This window comes from Mobula birostris, chromosome 29 (assembly GCF_030028105.1).
Source record: "Mobula birostris isolate sMobBir1 chromosome 29, sMobBir1.hap1, whole genome shotgun sequence".
Taxonomy (NCBI): domain Eukaryota; kingdom Metazoa; phylum Chordata; class Chondrichthyes; order Myliobatiformes; family Myliobatidae; genus Mobula; species Mobula birostris.
Window position 1 is genome coordinate 37191431 of NC_092398.1, and position 14667 is coordinate 37206097.

At 47.8% G+C, this 14667-nt stretch overlaps 1 protein-coding gene across 3 annotated transcripts in view; it reads left to right on the plus strand.

Moving 5' to 3' along the window:
• The window catches only part of u2af2a (U2 small nuclear RNA auxiliary factor 2a), a 67122-nt gene that overhangs the window by 4827 nt on the left and 47628 nt on the right, over window positions 1–14667 (plus strand). The window lies entirely within an intron of this gene.

The following is a 14667-nucleotide window of genomic DNA, read 5'->3' on the forward strand; positions in this document are numbered from 1 at the left end:
CAGACCGTCTCTCTCTCCCTCCCTCCCTCTCCAGACCCTCTCCCTCCCTCCCTCTCCAGACCGTCTCTCCCTCCCTCCCTCTCCAGACCGTCTCTCCCTCCCTCTCCCTCTCCAGACCGTCTCTCCCTCCCTCTCCCTCTCCAGACCGTCTCTCCCTCCCTCTCCAGACCGTCTCTCCCTCCCTCTCCCTCTCCAGACCGTCTCTCCCTCCCTCTCCCTCTCCAGACCGTCTCTCCCTCCCTCTCCCTCTCCAGACCGTCTCTCCCTCCCTCTCCCTCTCCAGACCGTCTCTCCCTCCCTCTCCCTCTCCAGACCGTCTCTCCCTCCCTCTCCCTCTCCAGACCGTCTCTCCCTCCCTCTCCCTCTCCAGACCGTCTCTCCCTCCCTCTCCCTCTCCAGACCGTCTCTCCCTCCCTCTCCCTCTCCAGACCGTCTCTCCCTCCCTCTCCCTCTCCAGACCGTCTCTCCCTCCCTCTCCCTCTCCAGACCGTCTCTCTCTCTCTCCCCCTCTCCAACCCGCCTCCCTCTCCCTCTCCAGCCCGTCTCCCCCTTCCTCTCCCCTACCTCTCCCCCCTTTTCTCTCTCACTCACCAGTCCTGTCCTCCTCGTCCCTCCCTCTCCTCAGTCTCCCCCTTCCCCTAGTTCTCCCCCCCCCCGAAGGAAGTTTCTGCAGCCTTCTGAGGAAGTAGAGGCATTCATGAGGTTTTTTGGCCATGTAGTTGGACCAAGACATGCTGTTGGTGATGTTAATTCCTGGGAACTCGAAGCTCTCAACCCTCTGTGATTTGATTCTCTGGATTTACTTTGGTGCTGCTCAATTCAGAAAATAGAGTACGTCACAGGAGTTTCAAAGTGCTTTGTGTTTCTCTGTTACCTGCTCATGTGCCTGCCTGTATGTTGCCTTAAGCAGTCCATAGGTCAGTGTTTCCCCAACCTTCTGTTTAGCCCTGTGCCCCCCAAGGTACCTTCATGCTTGCTAATGACCGTCTTAGTCACAATATACTTTCCATTGCCCAAATATATAAAAACATGTCTGCCATATGCTCATGTGAAAAATGATTTTGCTTTAAATTTTTATTAAGCTTACACAGTACTTGTGCGCTGTAGAGCAGCTTCCATATCAATGTGATCCTTGAGCTTGATGGTCCTCATCAAAAGTTGAAATATCTGGCTCAAGTTGTGACAACAAAGGCCTTAAGTCCCCACGTGTAACAATGTCCAGGCATCTTCTGTTTTTCGTGATAATGTGGTTCACTGTACTGAAGCCTTGTTCAACAAGGTAGGAGGATGGAAATGCAATGAAGAGCAGTTTGACTGTTCTGCAAAGACCAGGGAACTTCGTATGACAGTGTAGCTACGTACCATAAAAGCCGACATTTTCAAAAAGCATTTTTGCTTATCATTCTGAATTTCAATAATTTCTTGCAAACTCTCTTCCTGTTCTTCCATCGTGCAAAGAAATGGGTTAATTACCCAGTCCGGAATTTCCAGATCGTTCAAATCCTTGAATTGATTCTGAAAATCCTTCTGCAGTGACTTGCAGTACTCTTGCAAGTCACTGTCTGTTAAAGAGAGTGCTGTACTTTACATGCAGGGAAGCCGTGAGGACATTCATCTCCCAGTATTTTGCTTATATATTTCCAATTTTTCGACTGGATTTAATTGAAATTCTCACCCTGTGGGTTCATATTTAGAATGTTTGTTTTGTCATACAATCGGCTGAGTATGCCATATTTCCATGTAGAAGTTTAATCTTGTTTCCCAAGCTCTTGTCAACTTTGAGCAAAAATGCAACCACAGTGTCAAAAAGATCAAAGAAACATTTAGTAGCAGCCTTTTGACAGCCAACGCACGTCAGTGTGTAGAAGCAAGCATTCAAATTCTGCATCATTATCTTGGAATAACTTGTGAAATATTCTGCCTTTTAAAGGGTGAGCTTTAATTTTGTTGATAGCAGATCATACAAGAGTCATGTTCCTGCTTGCTCTCTGTCCCTACCTCAACCAACCTCTCTCCCCTCACCATGAACCAGAAGGGACCACTTCACTTGCCCCATGACTGAATTGTTCCCACAACCCATGGGCTCGCTTTCAATGACTCTTCACCCTATGTTCTTAATATTTATTGTTTTTTTTTCCCCTTTTGTGTTTGCACAGATTGTTCTCTTTTGCACATTGGCTGTTTGTCCTGTTAGGTGTGCCCTGTCATTGATTCTATTGTGTTTCTTGTACTTACTGTGAATACTCACAAGAAAATGAATCTTGGAGTTGCATATGGTGACACATATGTACTTCGATAATAAATTTACAATTAACTTTGAGTTATTTTACAGGGAGGCAGACATTGTGGAGGGGGGTTTGGGGTTATGGATGAGGCTTAGAGCCGACAGGATTCACCCAAGGAAGTGGTGACTTACGTGAGTGTGTCTGGGCCACATGGCTTCTGTCAACAGAGCATCTGTGTGATCATTATTGATGAGGGTATTGATCTGATATCTAATCAATTAATGGAGAGAGCAGATAGGGAGGCAGTGGTGCTGGGACATCACAGACAACATCCCAGCTAAGCAAACCAATGTCACAAACTGTTCCCTGCCTCATCCTCTCCTTTTCTCTGTAACCCCTGCGCTCCACGTCCTCGTATTGAAAACACTCTCTGCAACCCCAACATTCCCTGTCCTCCTGTTCAAACCCCTCCTTCGACCTCTCCCTATCTCATTAACCCATACGCTCCCCGTCCTCCTGTTGAAATCCCTCCTTCGCACTATAACTCAAGTATTGTGAATCTTTCCTGCCTCCACCGACTTAATACCAGCCTGGGTGACCAGGCCTGAATACAATACTCCAGGCGTGACCTCTCGTACAACTGCTCTTGTAACATAACGTCCCAGCTCCTGTACTGAGTGCCCTGACAGATGAAGGCCAGCCCCGATTTACCTGGTAAGGATAGTTATTCTGAAGGAGTGATTGATCGTCGGGGGAACACGTGTAAGTGCTGCTTTAAAGAAAGCTCAGCAGCACCTCTAGTTTCTTAGAAGTTTGCAGAGATTCAGCATAGCACTTGGAGTATTGTGAACAGTTCTGGGCTCCTCATGTAAGAAACGATTGCTGACACTGGAGAGGGTACAAAGGAGGTCAGAGAAATGATTCCGGGATTGAAAGGCTTGTCGTGTGAGGAGCTCTCACTGGAATTCAGGAAGAATGAGGAGGGATCTCAATGAAACCTGTCGAATGTTGAAAGGCTTCTTCGTCTCATGTTCATGATCTTTATTGCTTATTATTATTTCAGTTTTTTCTCTTTTTATATTTACAACTAGTTCTCAGTATTTAGTGTTTATTATTTTTTCTCTTGTACTTGTCTTGCACATTGGTTGTTTGTCCATCCTGTTAGGTGCAGTCTTTCATTGATTCTATTGTGTTTCTTGTATGCCCACATGAAAATGATCGCAGGTGGAAAGAGTTCAAAGGAGGCTCATGGGAATTATTTCGGGATTGTCATATGAGGAGTGTTTGGCTCTGGTCCTCCGCTCACTAGAGTTCAGAAGAATGAGGGGTGACCTCATTGAGACCTTTTGAATGTTGGAAGGCCTCAATATAGTGGATATGGAGAGGATGTTTCCTATGGTGGGAGAGTTGAAGACCAGAGGACACAGCCTCAAAATAGAAGGGACTCCTTTTAGAATGGTGATGAGAGATCTCTTTAACCAGAGAGTGGTGAATTTGAGGCATTTGTTGCCACAGGCAGCACTGGAAGACAAGTCTTTGGGTGTATTTAAGGCAGAGGATGACTGATTCTTAATTAGTCAGGGCATGAAGGGAGAAGGCAGGAGATTGGGGCTGAGAGGGAAAATAGATATGGTAATGTGCTGTGTGGTATGATGAGAATGATTGTCGTCTTTTCAGGACCATAGTTGTTCTTGGAAATTTTCTACAGAAGTAGTTTCTAATTGATCTTTGAGCAGGGTCTTTACAAGATGGGTGACACCAGCCATTGTCAATTGTCTTCAGCGGTCGCATAACCAGGACTTATGGCCATCCTGCTCCCATGGCTTCACGTGACCTTGATCCATTTGGTACGGGCCTAAGTAGGTGCCACACCTTGCCCAAAGGTGATCTGCAGGTCAGCGGGGGAAGGAACGCCTTGCACTTCCTTTGGTACAGACTTATCTTCACCCTGCCACCCTACTCTGTCAAAACCTCTCATAATTTTATATGCCTCTATAAGATCAAGGTGGTATATAATGGCATATACTTATCATGACAATCAATTTTCGTTGAACTTTAAACTATTTCTCCTGCACTCTAATGAATGAAGTCTATGGGGGCGTCGAAGCGCGACTCGGGTATCAGCAGTACACTCAATGGATACGATTAAATATTCCCGTTTCAGCCTGATACAGCTAAAAAGCCCAACTGCTTCCAAGGTCATTGCAGTCAACAAAGATGTCTTAATGCGTTTAAATGAACTATCGCTGCTTAAAGCCAATGGAAACAACACCGATGGGAGTTGGAAGTGCCCACGTAGGACACCTTGGAGGAAGCGCAGGTGTAGGGCGGGGTTACAGGTACGTTTAAGGAAACGGGCTATACTGACTACCTTGCTGGCGAACGTGCAGTCTCCGGTGAATAAAATCGCTGATCTCAGACCTAGGGTGATGAATCAGAGGGCTGTTAGGACCGTGTATGTCCTTTGTTTCACGGAATCCTGGTTAACCCCTTCCGTACCGGATGCAGCGATTCAGATCGACGGGTTTACTATACACTGTCAGGATAGATTTATAACGTCTCTCAAAAGCAGATTTGGAGGAGTATGCCTCATGATCAACTCTTCTTGGTGCACAGATATATCAGTGCTGTCCCAATTCTGCTCACCAGACCTGGAATATCTAGCAGTAAAGTGCCATCCTTTGAGAGTTCTCTGGGGTCATTTTGGTAGCAGTTTACATTCCACCTCAGGCAAATGTCAATCAGGCTTTAGATGATCTGAGTAATGGGATCAACATGCACGAAACAGCGCACCCTAATGCCTTCACCATCGTTTTGGGAGATTTTAACCAGGCCAGTCTGAAAAAAATCATTAAGCAATTACCATCAACAGATCAGTTGCAATACCAGGGGAAAATCATGTCTGACGAATCTCATAGAATTTTTTGAGGATGTAACTATTAGAGTGGATAGGGGAGAACCAGTGGATGTGGTATATTTGGATTTTCAAAAGGCTTTTGATAAGGTCCCACGCAGGAGATTAGTGTGCAAACTTAAAGCACACGGTATTGGGGGTAAGGTATTGATGTGGATAGAGAATTGGTTAGCAGACAGGAAACAAAGAGTGGGAATAAACGGGACCTTTTCAGAATGGCAGGCAGTGACTAGTGGGGTACTGCAAGGCTCAGTGCTGGGACCCCAGTTGTTTACAATATATTAATGACTTGGATAAGGGAATTAAATGCAGCATCTCCAAGTTTGCGGATGACACGAAGCTGGGCGGCAGTGTTAGCTGTGAGGAGGATGCTAAGAGGATGCAGGGTGACTTGGATAGGTTGGATGAGTGGGCAAATTCATGGCAGATGCAATTTAATGTGGATAAATGTGAAATTATCCACTTTGGTGGCAAAAACAGGAAAACAGATTATTATCTGAATGGTGGCCGATTAGGAAAAGGGGAGGTGCCACGAGACCTGGGTGTCATTATACACCAGTCATTGAAACTGGGCATGCAGGTACAGCAGGCGGTGAAAAAGGCGAATGGTATGCTGGCATTTATAGCAAGAGGATTCGAGTACAGGAGCAGGGAGGTACTACTGCAGTTGTACAAGGCCTTGGTGAGACCACACCTGGAGTATTGTGTGCAGTTTTGGTCCCCTAATCTGAGGAAAGACATCCTTGCCATAGAGGGAGTACAAAGAAGGTTCACCAGATTGATTCCTGGGATGGCAGGACTTTCATATGAAGAAAGACTGGATGAACTAGGCTTGTACTCATTGGAATTTAGAAGATTGAGGGGGGATCTGATTGAAACGTATAAAATCCTAAAGGGATTGGACGGGCTAGATACAGGAAGATTATTCCCGATGTTGGGGAAGTCCAGAACGAGGGGTCACGGTTTGAGGATAAAGGCGAAGCCTTTTAGGACTGAGATTAGGAAAAACTTCTTCACACAGAGAGTGGTGAATCTGTGGAATTCTCTGCCACAGGAAACAGTTGAGGCCAGTTCATTGGCTATATTTAAGAGGGAGTTAGATATGGCCCTTGTGGCTACGGGGATCAGAGGGTATGGAGGGAAGGCTGGTGCAGGGTTCTGAATTGGATGATCAGCCATGATCATAATAAATGGCAGTGCAGGCTCGAAGGGCCGAATGGCCTACTCCTGCACCTATTTTCTATGTTTTTTCTATATAACACACTGGACCATTGCTACACCACCATCAAGAATGCCTACTGTGCTATTCCATGCCCTCACTTCGGGAAGTTTGATCACCTGGCTGTACTTCTACTCCCTGAGTTTCGGCAGAGACTGAAGACTGCAGCACCGGCAGTGAGGACCAGGAAGGTTTGGACAAGGGAAGCACAGGAGCACCTACAGGACTGCTTTGTATTGGTGGACTGGACTGTATTCAGGGATTCATCTTCGAATTTGGATGAGTTTGCTATAGTTGTTATCGCCTTCATTAAAACCTGTGTGGATGAGTGTGTGCCTACAAAAACTTACTGTACACAGGAGGTATGTTGTCCAGATCTGTGGCATTCAAGTCTGGCAGCCCAGGTCAGTACCAGAAAACCAGGTATGATTTGTGGAGGGCTATTTCAAGGGCGAAGAGACAATTTTGAACGAGGTTGGAGGTGACATCGGATGCACGGCAACTCTGGCAGGGTCTGCAAGACATCACTTCCTACAAAGTGAAACCCAATAGCATGAATGGCAGCGATGCTTCACTACCAGATGAACTCAATGCTTTGCACGCTTTGAAAGGGAGAATATAACTACAGCTGTGAAGATCCCTGCTGTACCTGATGACCCTGTGATCTCCGTCTCCAAGGCCAATGTTAGCCTGTCTTTAAAGAGGGTGAACCCTCGCAAGATGGAAGGTCCCGATGGAGTAGCTGGTAAGACTCTGAAAACCTGCGCCAACCAACTAGCGGGAGTACTCAAGGACATTTTCAATCTCTCACTGCTACGGGCGGAAGTTCCCACTTGCTTCAAAAAGGCAACAATTATACCAGTGCCGAAGAAGAATAATGTGGACTGCCTTAATGACTATTGCCCGATAGCACTCACATTGACAATGATGAAATGCTTTGAGAGGTTGGTTATGACTGGACTGAACTCCTGCCTCAGCAAGGACCTACACCCATTGCAGTTTGCCTCTTGTCACAATAGGCCAACAGGAGACGCAATCTCAATGGCTCTCCATATGGGTTTAGACCACCTGAACAACACAAACACCTATGTCAGGATGCTGTTCATTGACTATAGCTCAGCATTTAATACCATCATTCCCACAATCCTGATTCAGAAGTTGCAGAACCTGGGCCTCTGTACCTCCCTCTGCAATTGGATCCTCAACTTCCTAACCGGAAGACCACAGTCTGTGCGGATTGGTGATGACAGACCCTCCTCGCTGACGATCAACACTGGTGCACCTCAGGGGTGTGTGCTTAGCCCACTGCTCTACTCGCTATATAACCATATAACAATTACAGCACGGAAACAGGCCATCTCGGCCCCCCGTGCCGAACTCTTACCCTATCCTAGTCCCACCGACCTGTATTCAGCCCATAACCCTCCATTCCTTTCCTGTCCATATATCTATCCAATTTAACTTTATAATTTAATAATATAATTTAACAATATACACATGACTGTATGGCTAGGCATAGCTCAAATACCATCTATAAATTTACTGACAATACAGCCAATCTTGGTAGAATCTCAGGTGATGGCGAGAGGGCGTACAGGAGTGAGATAAACCAACTAGTGGAATGGTGCCACAGCACAGCCGGGCACTCAACGTCAGTAAGACAAAAGAGATGATTGTAGACTTCAGGAAGGGTAAGGCGAAGGAACACATACCAATCATAGAGGTATCAGAAGTGGAGAGAGTGAGCAGCTTCAAGTTCCTCGGAGTCACGATCTCTGAGGATCTAACCTGGTCCCAACTTATTGATGTAATTATAAAGAAGGCAAGACAGTGGCTATACTTCATCAGGAGTTTGAAAAGATTTGGCATGTCAACGAATACACTCAAAAACTTCTATAGTTGTACCATGGAGAGCATTCTGACAGGCTGCATCACTGTCCCGGTATTGGGGGAGGGGGTCTACTGCACAGGACTGAAAGAAGCTGCAGAAGGTTGTAAGTCTAGTCAGCTCCATCTTGGGTACTAGACTACAAAGTTCCCAGGAGATCTTTAGGGAGCAGTGTCTCAGAAAGGCAGTGTCCATTATTAAGACCTCCAGCATCCAGGGCAGCCCTTTTCTCCCTGTTACCACCAGGTAGGAGATACAGGAACCTGAAGACACACACTCAGCGATTCAGGAACAGCTTCTTCCCCTCTGCCATCTGATTCCTAAATGGACATTGAATCCTTGGACACTACCTCACTTTTTATAAATATACAGTATTTCTGTTTTTGCATGTTTTTTAATCTATTCAATATGCGTATACTGTATCGTAATTGATTTACTTTATTATTTTTTCCTCTCTGCTAGATTATGTATTGCATTGAACTGCGGCTGCTAAGTTAACAAATTTCGCGTCAAATGCCGGTGATAATGAACCTGATTCTGATTCTGGTGAAGTCTCATAACCATGTAACCATATAACAATTACAGCACGGAAACAGGCCATCTCGGCCCTTCTAGTCCGTACTGAACTCTTAGTCTCACCTAGTCCCACCGTCCTGCACTCAGCCCATAACCCTCCAATCCTCTCCAGTCCATATATCTATCCAATTTAACTTTAAACGACAACATCGAACCTGCCTCAACCACTTCTGCTGGAAGCTCGTTCCACACAGCTACCACTCTCTGAGTAAAGAAGTTCCCCCTCATGTTACCCCTAAACTTTTGCCCTTTAACTCTGAACTCATGTCTTCTTGTTTGAATCTCCGCCACTCTCAATGGAAAAAACCTATCCACGTTAACTCTATCAATCCCCCTCAAAATTTTAAACGCCTCTATCAAGTCCCCCTCAACCTTCTACGCTCCAAAGAATAAAGACCCAACTTGTTCAACCTTTATCTGTAACTTAGGAGATGTAACCAGGTAACATTCTAGTAAAGCTATGAACTCAACCTCACTTTTTGCTCTCTACTTTATAATTCTTATAACTTGCAGTAATTTAAAACATTTATTTCTGTAATCTGAAGCCTCCGTTGGGTCGACCATGGATGTTGCGTCCCAGCTGTCTAGGTGGTATGCAAGACTGGACAGTATGAGAGGGAGTACAAACTGTTGCTCACGTAGCTGATGAACCTAAAAGAATGACAGAGGCCATTACAATTTGGCACCAGCAGCATCGCAGGAGTTGCCGGTCAGCGTTGAACTCAACACGGCTGCCTTAGAGACTCCAACTCCGGACTTTTCTCTCAGGGTTTACACCTGAAGCCTTCCCCGTGAGTGGGTATAGCTGCAAGGCAGCAGAGGTTTGAGATCAGAGTCTTCCATCTCCTAGATGAGCTGACAAGCTCCATCTGCCCAAAGCGACTGGTTTTAAGGGGCCAGTCACCCTCCTTTGCCCCTTCTGTCTGTAGAAATGGTTCCGCCAGGCTTAGTGGCTAACCACACATGAAAGCCGGGAGCTGGATTTGGCTGTCAGGAGCCTGGGATTATTTTATAGGTTGTGGGAGCTTACAATAATACATTAATGAAATTACTGCAGGTTATAATTTCTTATTGTAACTTACTGTAATTTAATGCGTGGTACTTTTGCTGCGAAACAACAAATTGCACGATATAGAGCAGCAATTATTAAACATTCTGATCCACCTCTCCCTTGACTCGGGTTCTCTTGTACTAACTACTTGGCAGTTAGATAGTTGCAAGAAAAAATTTGTGAACCTGGTTTTCTGTATTAATTACTCACAAAATGTAGGCAGAAGATGGGGGAATCTGTGGAATTCATTGCCGTAGATGGACGTGGAGGTCTGGTGATTTGGTATATTTAAAATGGAGGGTGATACTTAGGGCATCGAAGGTTGCGGAGAGAAGAGTGGAGAATGTGGAGATGTGTCTCTACTGTAAGAGATGCAAGGCCCTCCTTTCCTCTGCTGGCCTGTTCATGAAACCATCGAGGCAAGTGGTGGGTGCTCTATGACCAGCCAGCGAACACTCACGCCAGTCAGACAATCTCTGAAGAGTATAGATAATGGCTGGGGTCACCCGTCTTGTAAAGACACCGCCCAGAAGGTGGCAATGGCAAACTACTTCTGTAGAAAAATTTGCCAAGAACAATCGTGGTCATGTGAAAGACCATGATTGCCCAGGTCATACAATACAGTAAATAGCAAAAAAAAAAGGATGGAATGCTATGGTCTGGGTGCATATCAATGGGACCAGCAGATTATTGTTTTGGCACAAACTGGATGGGCCCTGTTTCTGTGCTGCAGTGCTCGATGACACTTAACATAACATCCGAACTCCTATAGTCGGTGGCCTGACTGATGAAGGCCGGCATGCTATAAACCTTTCCACTGCCCTGTATAGCGGAGAACTTTGTTCTTCTGTCCCTGGGACTCTTGGGCCCTGTCATAGTCGACGAGTAGCAGGCTGTGTGGGAGGTGTTGGATCCCGCCCTTTCTCATCTGAGCTTCAGAAGTCAAGAATGAGGCATCATTGCAGAATGGAAGAAGGAAAGGTAAAAAGAGATGGTGTGGTTACTTCGTGATGCGTGGGGTCAGTAAAGGTGAGCAGTCTTAATTCTTACTGGTTGTTTATTTTAAAGTTGCAGTAAATGCCAAACAAATTAAGTGAAGAGCTGAGAAGCAAGGAGAGCAAAGATAAAAAAGAAAAGATGGGTGCCTCTGAAAGAAACAGTTTATAGTTGATATAAGAAAAAATTCAGCAAATAAAAATAAGCCAATCACAATTACATCACATGGGTAATGTGTGAATTCTTAGTCAATCGAGGATGAAACGGTATCGGTGACTGCTACCCTGCCTTCTGCCAGTGAGTGCGACAAACCACCACATACTGTGAAAATGCACAATTTGTCAAAAATGTACCATTTATGATTAAACTCTTGCAACACTCAGTCTAATATTTTATAAGAAGTATTAAAAAACTGGATGCAACACGGGGAAGGGAATGAAAACAAGAGACCTGGTCTGGTCTCTTTATTTCAAATTGCTAATTTCATTGAATTTCCAGAGATGACCATTCAATTAATTAAATGGCCACAACTGAAACCACTCCAAAACACACTGAACAATTGCAAGAATATTGGTAATTATATAAACGGTCAGCAATATGGTGAAGGATCCCACATGCCCTGCTCATACACTCTTTCTCTCACTCCCACATATCATCCACACCAGGACCAGCAGACTCAGAGTTCCTTTCCCCAAGGATCAACATCCCCACCCCTCCACACCCCCAACCACCATTACTTCCGTCACCTTATGTACAGACACCCCTGTGCCTAGCAATGTTTTATGGATGTACAATCAACCTATGCATGTAAGCTACCTTGTGTCAATTATGTGAAGTGGGTTTGACACAGCTTTGTGGGCTGAAGGGCCTGTACTGTACTGTCCTGTTGGCTGTGCCCTGGTTTACAAAACTTAAATACTATGCACTGAGATGTACGTGGCACTGTTTTGCCAAGAGACAGCCAGAGGGTGATGGTTCTGTTTACCAGCTGAGAGAGCAGGCTGTTGTGACTGAAGCCTGCCTGTCACTAGAGTAACAGGTTGTGCCAAGTTATAACCTGCTGTGCGCACCTGTCTGAGAATGCAAACTGCACTTCCCAGAGAGAAGCAGAGGACAGGGGTGGGGGGGGGTTGAACAGTGGGTACATGGAATGTAGCAGGTTACACAGATGGGTTGGGAGCAACAGAGGGGTTTGAACAGGAAGGGGGAGTGTTGGGGTTACAGAGATAGGGAGGGGTTTGAACAGGAGGGGGGAGTGTAGGGGTTACAGAGATAGGGAGGGGTTTGAACAGGAGGGGGGAGTGTAGGGGTTACAGAGATAGGGAGGGGTTTGAACAGGAGGGGGAGTGTTGGGGTTACAGAGATAGGGAGGGGGTGAGGGAGGGGTTTGAACAGGAGGGGGAGTGTAGGGATTACAGAGATAGGGAGGGGGTGAGGGAGGGGTTTGAACAGGAGGATTGGGAGTGTCGGGGTTACAGAGATAAGGAGGGGGTGAGGGAGGGGTTTGAACAGGAGGGTGGGGAATGTAGGGGTTACAGAGATAGGGAGGGGTTTGAACAGGAGGGGGAGTGTAGGAATTACAGAGATAGGGAGGGGTTTGAACAGGAGGACGGAGTGTGGGATTACAGAGATGGGGAGGGGGTGAGGGAGGGGATTGAACAGAAGGATTGGGAGTGTCGGGGTTACAGAGATAAGGATGGGGTGAGGGAGGGGATTGAACAGAAGGATTGGGAGTGTTGGGGTTACAGATGGGGGGGTGAGGGAGGGGTTTGAACAGGAGGGGCATGTAGGGGTTACAGAGATAGGGAGGGGTTTGAACAGGAGGGGGGAGTGTAGGGGTTACAGAGATAGGGAGGGAGTGAGGGAGGGGTTTGAACAGGAGGGGGGAGTGTAGGGGTTACAGAGATAGGGAGGGGGTGAGGGAGGGGTTTGAACAGGAGGGTGGGGAGTGTAGGGGTTACAGAGATAGGGAGGGGTTTGAACAGGGGGGAGTGTAGGGGTTACAGAGATAGGGAGGGGGTGAGGGAGGGGATTGAACAGGAGGATTGGGAGTGTCGGGGTTACAGAGATAGGGGGTGAGGGAAGGGTTTGAACAGGGGGGGAGTGTAGGGGTTACAGAGATAGGGAGGGGTTTGAACAGGAGGGGATGTAGGGGTTACAGAGATAGGGAGCGTTGAGGGAGGGGTTTGAACGGGGGTGTCGGGGTTACAGAGATAGGGAGGGGGTGAGGGAGGGGTTTGAACAGGAGGGGGAGTGTAGGGGTTACAGAGATAGGGAGGGGTTTGAACAGGAGAGGGGAGTGTCGGGGTTACAGAGATAGGGAGGGAGTGAGGGAGGGGTTTGAACAGGAGGGGGGAGTGTAGGGGTTACAGAGATAGGGAGGGGGTAAGGGAGGGGTTTGAACAGGAGGGGGGAGTGTAGGGGTTACAGAGATAGGGAGGGGGTGAGGGAGGGGTTTGAATGGGGGGAGTGTAGGGGTTACAGAGATAGGTAGGGGGTGAGGGAGGGGTTTGAACAGGAGGGGGGAGTGTCGGGGTTACAGAGATAGGGAGGGGGTGAGGGAGGGGTTTGAACAGAAAGGTGGGGAGTGTAGGGGTTACAGAGATAGGGAGGGGTTTGAACAGAAGGGTGGGGAGTGTCGGGGTTACAGAGATAGGGAGGGGGTCGGGCAGGGGTTTGAACCGGATGGGGGTGTCGGGGTTACCGAGATGGGGAAGGGGTTGGGCAGGGGTTTGAACAGGAGGGGGGGTGTCGGGGTTACAGAGATAGGGGGGGTGTTGGGTTACAGAGATAGGGAGGGGTTTGAACAGAAGTGTGGGGAGTGTAGGGATTACAGAGATAGGGAGGGGGTGAGGGAGGGGTTTGAACAGGAGGATGGGGAGTGTAGGGGTGACAGAGATAGGGAGGGGGTGAGGGAGGGGTTTGAACAGGAGGATGGGGAGTGTAGGGGTGACAGATAGGGAGGGGTTTGAACAGGGAGGAGTGTAGGGGTTACAGAGATAGGGAGGGGGTGAGGGAGGAGTTTGAACGGGGGAGTGTAGGGGTTACAGAGATAGGGAGGGGGTGAGGGAGGGGTTTGAACAGGGGGGGAGTGTAGGGGTTACAGAGATAGGGAGGGGGTGAGGGAGGAGTTTGAACGGGGGAGTGTAGGGGTTACAGAGATAGGGAGGGGTTTGAACAGGGGGGGGTGTAGGGGTTACAAAGATAGGGAGGGGGTGAGGGAGGGGTTTGAACAGGAGGATGGGGAGTGTAGGGGTGACAGAAATAGGGAGGGGTTTGAACAGGGGAGTGTAGGGGTTACAGAGATAGGGAGGGGGTGAGGGAGGGGTTTGAACAGGAGGGGGGAGTGTAGGGGTTACAGAGATAGGGAGGGGGTGAGGGAGGGGTTTGAACAGGAGGGGGGAGTGTAGGGGTTACAGAGATAGGGAGGGGGTGAGGGAGGGGTTTGAACAGGAGGATGGGGAGTGTAGGGGTGACAGATAGGGAGGGGTTTGAACAGGGAGGAGTGTAGGGGTTACAGAGATAGGGAGGGGGTGAGGGAGGGGTTTGAACGGGGGAGTGTAGGGGTTACAGAGATAGGGAGGGGGTGAGGGAGGGGTTTGAACGGGGGGGAGTGTAGGGGTTACAGAGATAGGGAGGGGGTGAGGGAGGGGTTTGAACAGAAAGGTGGGGAGTGTTGGGGTTACAGAGATAGGGAGGGGGTCGGGCAGCGGTTTGAACAGGAGGGGGGTGTCGAGGTTACAGAGATGGGGAGGGGGTCAGGCAGGGGTTTGAACGGGGGGGGGTGCCGGGGTTACA